Source organism: Eucalyptus grandis, chromosome 5 (assembly GCF_016545825.1).
Source record: "Eucalyptus grandis isolate ANBG69807.140 chromosome 5, ASM1654582v1, whole genome shotgun sequence".
Taxonomy (NCBI): domain Eukaryota; kingdom Viridiplantae; phylum Streptophyta; class Magnoliopsida; order Myrtales; family Myrtaceae; genus Eucalyptus; species Eucalyptus grandis.
Genome location: NC_052616.1, coordinates 8,245,697 through 8,254,007, shown reverse-complemented (window position 1 = coordinate 8,254,007; position 8,311 = coordinate 8,245,697).

Here is an 8,311-nt window from a genome sequence, read left to right as displayed (position 1 = left end):
TTTAATGAAAGCATGAGTTGTCCACTTAGGTGGCATGCTAAGGACAAGGTAATAATGGCTAGAGGATTGACTTGGAGAGCAAGTTAAGCTTAGTAATCACTATATGATGACTTATGAGCTAAGTGGACCAATAAGAAGAGCACATAAAGGGTCCATAATAATTCCCAAGAACCATAGGGCGCCACATATTCAAAATAGGCTTGCCACAAGAAGTGATCTCACTAGACCACATATAAAGGCCATTTAATGAGGGTTGGCCTATAAAAGGAAAAACCAACTATTCATTTACACATCCTTGCCTCATTTCTATCTCTCCTCTCCTCTTGTACGCCTCCCTCTCCCTCTCCCTCTCCACACTTGCCCACTGCCCTCACCGTTTGGCCATGCCTTGGCAAATCGCCCCTAATTCATCAAGTGTAAATGAAATTAATAACCCTTAATTAGGGCAATATGCTACGTTGTTGAGTTAGGATGTGTGCTTGCCTATGCTTTACTGTGTGTATGATAATGAATGCTTTTGTATGATTTGCTCATGTTTTTGGATGCATGAGTCACAATCACATCTTGGGTAATAGGTCTTCGCGGCCTTGTATCGACATTGAGGCGTATTCGTTCAAGCTATGAGTTCATTGGTCGTGTTCTCGTTCAGGCTTAGTTATGTACATGCTCATAATTGTAAGTATGGTCATGCCCCGAGTCACGGATGAATCTCGCTTAGTTTTGGGATCAATGTCAAGGCATGATGGATCCATACCTTGCTTGGCCTTGGATCAGCATAGAGGCATGTCAATTTAAGTCTCGCTTGGTTTCGGTTTGGTGCTAGGAGTGTAGGTTCAAGCCACAAGTTTTGTGCCCCGTTCAACATATTAGCAGTTATGATGCTTAGGGCATGGCACACACGATTGCATGAGTATGCCTTCGGGCCTTGTTTGCATCTATTAAAATAAAAAGATAATGAAACGGATTGTGTGATACATGATATGTGGCCACATAAAGGAAAGATAAATTCCGTCAATGCATCTTGGCTATGCCGAGGACAAATTCTTAAGAGGGATGGTCTAGGAGCACGCCTCGAAGAGGATAATATCGGGTTGGGATAAAGAATGGTCCAATAGCACACCTTTACCCCCAAATGACGAGTTACATTGCCTTGTTTATAAGAATAGGAAGCTCCTGAGAGTATGGGATGCCCGATGGATTGAGAATGCCCAACCTAAAGCTAGAAGCCCCTAAGAGTATGGGATGCTCAATGGATTCCGAATGCCCAGCTTGAAGTTAGAACCATCTGAAATGGTTAATGAACCTTTTATGCGTGTTGATATATGTTGTCGATTCATTTATTGACAAGCTGAAGGTAAATTATGGCTTAATGGTAAGTCGGAAATGATCACATGCATATAGTTGAGATACAACAATAGAATCGCTATTGATTTTTCATTGAAGTTGTGGTGCAAGTGTTGTCCTGTCGCAACCCGATCTCGCCGCCCTCGAATGTCAAAGGTGGGAAAGGTCGGGTTTAGGGGTACTTTAATCACGAGAGTTCCCTCATGAGATCGCGAGCTCTCCCAAGCTTGTACCCCGCGTGACAACAAATTTATTTATGCAGTCTAATTGTTTTAACCTAAGAATATACAGGAGTCGCCACTAGCCTCATTTTTGGGGGTCGGCTAGAAAAACCCAATCGAGGGTTGAGAGTGTTCCCTCGATTCCTACGCAACCAAATATCTAGGTTCGGGAATTTGGTTTACGCTAATATTTCTATTAACGCCCTTTCGGTACCTAAACAATATGTCGTGTTTTTCCTAACATATCCATACGTTTTTTTTTTTTTTTTTTACATTTTCGGGATCATCAATTCTAGACTAAGTGATCATGCGTGGCGGATTACTTTCATTCTATTCTATTCCTAAAAAGATGAAAAGAAAACAATCAATGAAATTGAAATTGCAAGACATGAAGTAAACACTCAAGGAAAAGCGTAAATCTATCATGCAATTCTAAAAAATATAAAAGACAAAACAATTAGGAAAGAAAAGAAACCCGCAACTTGTCGGGTTTTATACAATGCATGGAACCCGAGACATATGTCGGGAAAAACGAATATTACATAATAACGGTCGGAGTGGACATCGACCTCCACCATCTTCACGCAAAGGTCCATCTTTGGGGCCCTAATCTAAACCTAATCTAAGAAATCTGGATGACTAGATGTATACAAATGAAAGAAATAATCATCACGTATCAAAACAATTAAAAACAAGACATTTGGCATCCCAAAGGCACTTACATTATCCTGCATCGCACCTAAGTCATTTATCTAACAATCACATGCGAAGCATATTAATTGACATGCATTTAGGCCATATGATCTTGATTCTTAATCAATCCAAACCAATGAGTGAACCAACTACGGATCACTTATTCAAACACATGCACCATTGAATTCGCTCAACACATGTATTCAAGGGGAATGAAGCAGTCAATATCTAACCCACATGATACCTAAAACCGTTTTATAGAAGATTTGATGAAAATGGAGATATCAGTTCATCAAGTCATGGAATGTATCTAGTCATCAAAGCAAGCTTAAGTGCATCATGGGCACAACTGATCAAGCTTCAAAGACGTTCTAAACATGTTTCAAACCTCATATAGCATTGATGTCAAGCCAAAAGCATGATTCAGAAATTTGGAAATACAACATGAAAACTTTGAAATTTTATGCATCGTGAACCAGATCATTTGGTAAGTGACACAATTGGGATGTAAGAACACAACGTTTCATAGACACTGAAGCATAAGAGAACAGAAAATTTTGAAAGCAAAGGGAAACAATACATGGCAGCAAAATCTTGTGAACAGATAAAATCCCACCCAGGTTATACGATAGCAAAGGAAATTTGCTTCTTTGTACTGCAAAAAGCTTTGCTACCTAACATCAGTTAACACAGCAAATGCACACATGAACAGCAAACATCAAATGCACGATCCAACAATTCCACATACCAGGGCATATGAACAGCAAGCATGCACAGAATAGACATAATCTGTAACATAACACATTGGTACGAACACAACAATTTTCCAGAACTACTTCCTAACTTTTAAAGAAGGTTTCATGTGGCTAATGATATCAGATCAGGTTGCGTTATAGCTTGTTGGAAAGCTAGTCGAACCATCTTCAACTCTTATGAAGGCATCAAACACAGAAAACCACAGCAACCAGCTAGTATCAGGTCATTTGTACAAAAGGTCATCCAAAACAGAGAACCAATCAGAACAGCAAAATTTCAGACAGAGTCAGGGATATTCTAGACATATTCGACCTGGGTAAATGATCTTCAATTATCATGAAATTTTTATAGATTGGAACCTAATGAACAACTTTCATTTAGGCATGAACTTTAGAATCTAATCACAAAAAATCATGTGAAAATGGCAAACGGCACAGGTCATGCCAGAAACTTATCATCGAAGAATTGAAGTCAGAATTTTCAGAGAATGCAAATGATCACAATCAACATATTGATCATCTATTATCCATTGTGACCTCTATAATCCATGATTTCAGCATGCAATCAGAATTGTAACAGAGCACACGAGACTGCAAATTGTGATTGTTTGATGACAAATTGCCATGAAATTGAAGCCACATATTCTCACAAACACGTATGAGTTTACTTGATCAAAATGACATCAATCCATAATCAAACTAACCTCAAGTTGGAATCAAATGCACACCCAATCATGGGATATCAAGACATGGCCAGCATCTGGTATATGTAAGCTCATAACTACTACAATTGCAAAAATGCCAAGAACAGCCGAGAGCAATCCCAACATCATCATTTGCTTAAAAAGCTTTCAAACATAATATGAATGGTTATGATCATTAAAATCTGCTGCCAGAATATCTGCACCAGAAAAAGTCAGATGCGAAGGAACCAGCAACCTTTTTCTGTTTACCTACATATGTCACATAGAAAACTACGTATGCCAACTGAAAAATTGCATCCGTGGAGTTCACCATCATGACCAGCATGTTGTCACTCGATATTAGCAGCGTGCCATACCATATGCAAAGTGAGACTATACTAACCTCAACCACAGCCATGATCACTTACAAGTCGCAGCACTTCTAGGTTGGACTGACAGAACACTATAGAAACTACCGAATGAAAACTAAAGCTAAATCCATGTTATTGCTCTTCATAAAAGAAACACGAGACAAAGCAATCGAACCACAGAGCAATCCAAAAGAAAAGAAAGCAACAGATCGTGCGCGAGACAGGCAATCAAGAGAGAGAAAGAGAGAGAAAGAGAACCTAATCCGACGAGCCCGGTCTAGAAAGAAAACCACCGATTGAGCGAGCAGACGTCCGATCTCCGAGAAAGAACCAAATCCTCACGATCTCCAACCGATCTCCGATCGCACGCCAATGGAGGAAAACCTTCGCCTCCGCCAGAGCTCGGGAAAGAAAAGCGAAAACCGAGAGATCCAGGAGAGGGAGCTCGAGAGAGAATCGAGAACCGAGAGTCTCTCTCGCTCGAGCAAGCTAACCTCCGATCTCTAGAAAGAGAGACAGATCTGCTATCGTCGTCGTCGTCGATGTCGCCGATCGTAGAGTGAACCCGCTCGAGAGCCACCGAGAGAAAACGAAGAACCGGAGAGATTGAGTGAGAGTCGCCTCGTGTGGACGAACACCGGCGGCGAAATCTGTAACGAACTCCAACTCCACTCGCCGGAGACGGGGATTTCAGTGGAGGAAGAGGTTATCACTGCCGAGAAGAGAGAGAGATCCGACGATTTAGGGTTTACTCCAATCTCCCATCGAAGAGCTCCATCGAGCGATTCTGAGAGAGATAGAGAGAGAATCCCCACCAGAGTATGTGAGTCGAGAGGTTTCAAGAGAGAGCTCGCGAGAGAGAATCCGCGAAAAAAATGAGAGAGCCCCACCACCAAAAAATGAGCGAGCCTTTATATTTATTTATTTTTCAGCGTTTTTTCCCTTTTTTTCTTTTTTTTTTTTTTTTTTTTTCTTTTTTTTCTTGTTTTCTTTACATTTTTTTTAATGTTTTCATTCTTTTTTCATTCATTTTTTTTTGCTCTTTATTTTTTTATATTTTTCTTGCAAAATGAATGTTTAAAATGTCGACAAAAAATCAGGTGTCAACATGTCCGCATGCTAAATTCAATGACAAGATGTCCCCTAACTCAGGTTTAGTGGTTTTACTTATTGAATCTTCTACTCATCTTGTTATTTTTCCTTAGATTTGTAGGTATGAAAGTCTCACCCCTTTGAAGTCCTGCAGTCGCTCCCCTAGGATTTGCTCATCTTCTGTCGGCTTACGAGGTTCCCTGGGTCACCCAAAAAAAAAGTCTCACCCCTTTGGAGATGAGGTCTCACTAGAGGAGATAGAAATCCCCTGGCCTACAACTAGTAGAAGATTAATGTAAACAAGAAAGTACCATAAAAAAAAAGGACTTGTAAATGTGCTGACATTGAATAAAAATAGTGTGTTTTGTGATATGTTTTCCTAGCTGCTTGATTGTTGTGTTGTTTAGGAGACGATTGTTGTACACATTTTTGCATGATCATAATAGATAAAATTGAAAAGAAACGGGTCAGCGACGTGCCTGAAACGTTGCAATAATAACCCCCGATAGGTCGTTACGGAATGTGTCATGAATTGGGAAGGAAAACAAATGTCATATGTTGAAAGTTTCAAGAAGTAATAAATGCATCACTCTTTTAGAAATAGTTAGAAGTAATAATTTAATGCTAAAGTATGTTTGGAGTTTGAGCTCATGTACACTTTATTATTTAGAAGAAGAAATCCTTCATCCCTACAAGACAAAGGGGTTCACATATTCTATTATATATATTTAGTTATTTTCTGGTGGTGGCGTTCTCCATAAATTATCCAGCAATTTGACATTAAGGACTCTTGCTTCCATATTACTGCACGATATCAGAAGGACTTTCGTGTCCTTTTCTGATGACGAAAATAAACTGCTCGCGAGAGGACCGCACGGTGGACTCCATAGGACAGTCGCAAAGGACGAAGGACGAAGGACAAGCCTCGACTTAGTGACGCTCACTTTTGATCGCGCGCGGAGTTCTATACATGGTGAGTTTTAAATTGGGTTGTTTTTTATATTTTAGACTTAAACCTAAATGTGAAAAGCATTCGAGTGTGTGAGTAATTGTAACCAAAGTAAATTTAAACTTGATCTCACGATGTTCAGGGGCAGGACTTTTAACTTAAACTTGCTTCTTAGTTATTTGAAATCGAGATTCATTTTTGTTTGACTCTGACTCATATATCTAGTCATTGTTTCCCAGTGCCCGTCTGCCTCTTGCATATCACCCATTTGGCTGTCGTTTCCTTCTGTCCATTCCGATTGTCTCTAATGCAGAAATAGGAGGGTTGGATTCAATGAGAAACCAATTGAGTTTCACCGTCGGAGGAAATTTGCGGACGATTCATAGACAAGACTGTGAGATACAATTTTTCGAAACAGGCTCGACAGTAAAAAGGGATGCTGCAGTTTTCGTAGGGTATTCGGACCTCAAAGTCATATCCCCTAGGCGGCATAGTTTTAAAAAAATTAATCACGAAACATGAGAGTTACAGCAGTCACATCTGTTGTTTTCGAAAGAACAGAGAAGGAGTTGACAGCAAAAGCTGTCTGTCTTGTTCAGAAAACTGAAAAATGTTCAAACTAAAACTTAACCATAAACTCATGTTGCCCACTAACGGCTTGCTTGGTCCACAAAACCAGCAACAAACTAACAGAACAGCAAAAAAAACGTGCAGCTAATTGCTCCTACAAGATAAGATTGACCAAATAAAACAACAATTAAACAACTCCTAGAAAACAGGACATCAACAAACTGACTAAACAAAACAAAGAAAAAAAAACAGAACGTGCAGTCTTGATACATCAACACTCTCCTCCTGAATCAAGTACTGCACACTCCTAGCTTTGCCCTGAGAAGTTCAAATCGACCAACATGAAATGACTTTGTGAATATATTTGCAATCTGGTTTACTGAACTGCAGTACATCAGTTTCACCTCTTCAGCCTTTTGCACTTCTCTCAAGAAGTAAAACTTGACCTTAAAATACTTTGTTCTTCCATGAAATACTGGATTATGTGAAATGACCAAAGTAGCTTGATTATCCACAAACACTTCTATGTCTTCTTCTTGCTGCATATGCATATCATCCATCAGCTTCTTCAACCATAATGCTTGTTTCACAGCTGCAGTCGCTACAATGAACTCGACTTCTGCAATTGATTGAGCCATTATTTCCTGCTTCTTTGAACATTAGGAAAAACATGCCGACCCAAATGTAAAGCAATAACCTGAAGTGCTCCTCATATCATCCACTAATCATGCCCAGTCACTATCAAAATACCCCTGCAACTTAAACTCCTAAACTTTACAAAACTTAATCCCATATAAAAGAGTACCTTTTAAGTACCTCAACACCCTCTTTGCAGCTACCATATGCAACTCACTTGCACAATTAAGAAATCTAGATAAGACACTTACAGGAAACATGATGTCTGGCCTAGTTGCAGTGAGATACATAAGACAACCAATCAAACTTCTATAAACTCTTTCATATGTAGGTTCTCATCCATCCTTCTTTTGAAGCTTTTCCTTATGACCCATTGGAGTACTCACACTCTTGCACTCCTCCATGTTGAATCTCCTTAGGATCTCCTTCAAATACTTCTTCTGACAGGTAAAAACTTCATTATGAGTCTGCCTAACCTCCATTCCTAGAAAATATGACATCTCACCAAGATCAGTCATTTCGAACATCTTCATCATCTCTTGCTTAAATGCAATAATCTGAGCACTATTGCTCCCTGTCACCAGCATACCATCCACATAAAGGACACCACCACTAAGTCAGATACTAACTTCTTGACCTATAGAGTGGATTCACTATGACTTTTCTTGAAACCTAGGCCCAACAAGTGTTCATCCATCTTACTGTACCATGCTCTAGGAGCTTGCCTCAAGCCAGAGAGAGCCTTTCTCAGCAAATAAACTTTCTCTTCCTAGTCTGGTGTGACAAAGCCTTATGGCTGCTCAACATAAATCTCCTCCTATAACACTCCATTCAAAAATGCAGATTTCACATCTAACTGATATACCTTCCATCATTGTTGAGCTGTCAAAGCAAGAATCATTCTAATTGTATCAAGTCTTGTCACGGGAGCAAAGGTTTCTGAGAAATCAACTCCCCAAACTTGTGCATATCCCTTCACCACCAACATGGCCTTATG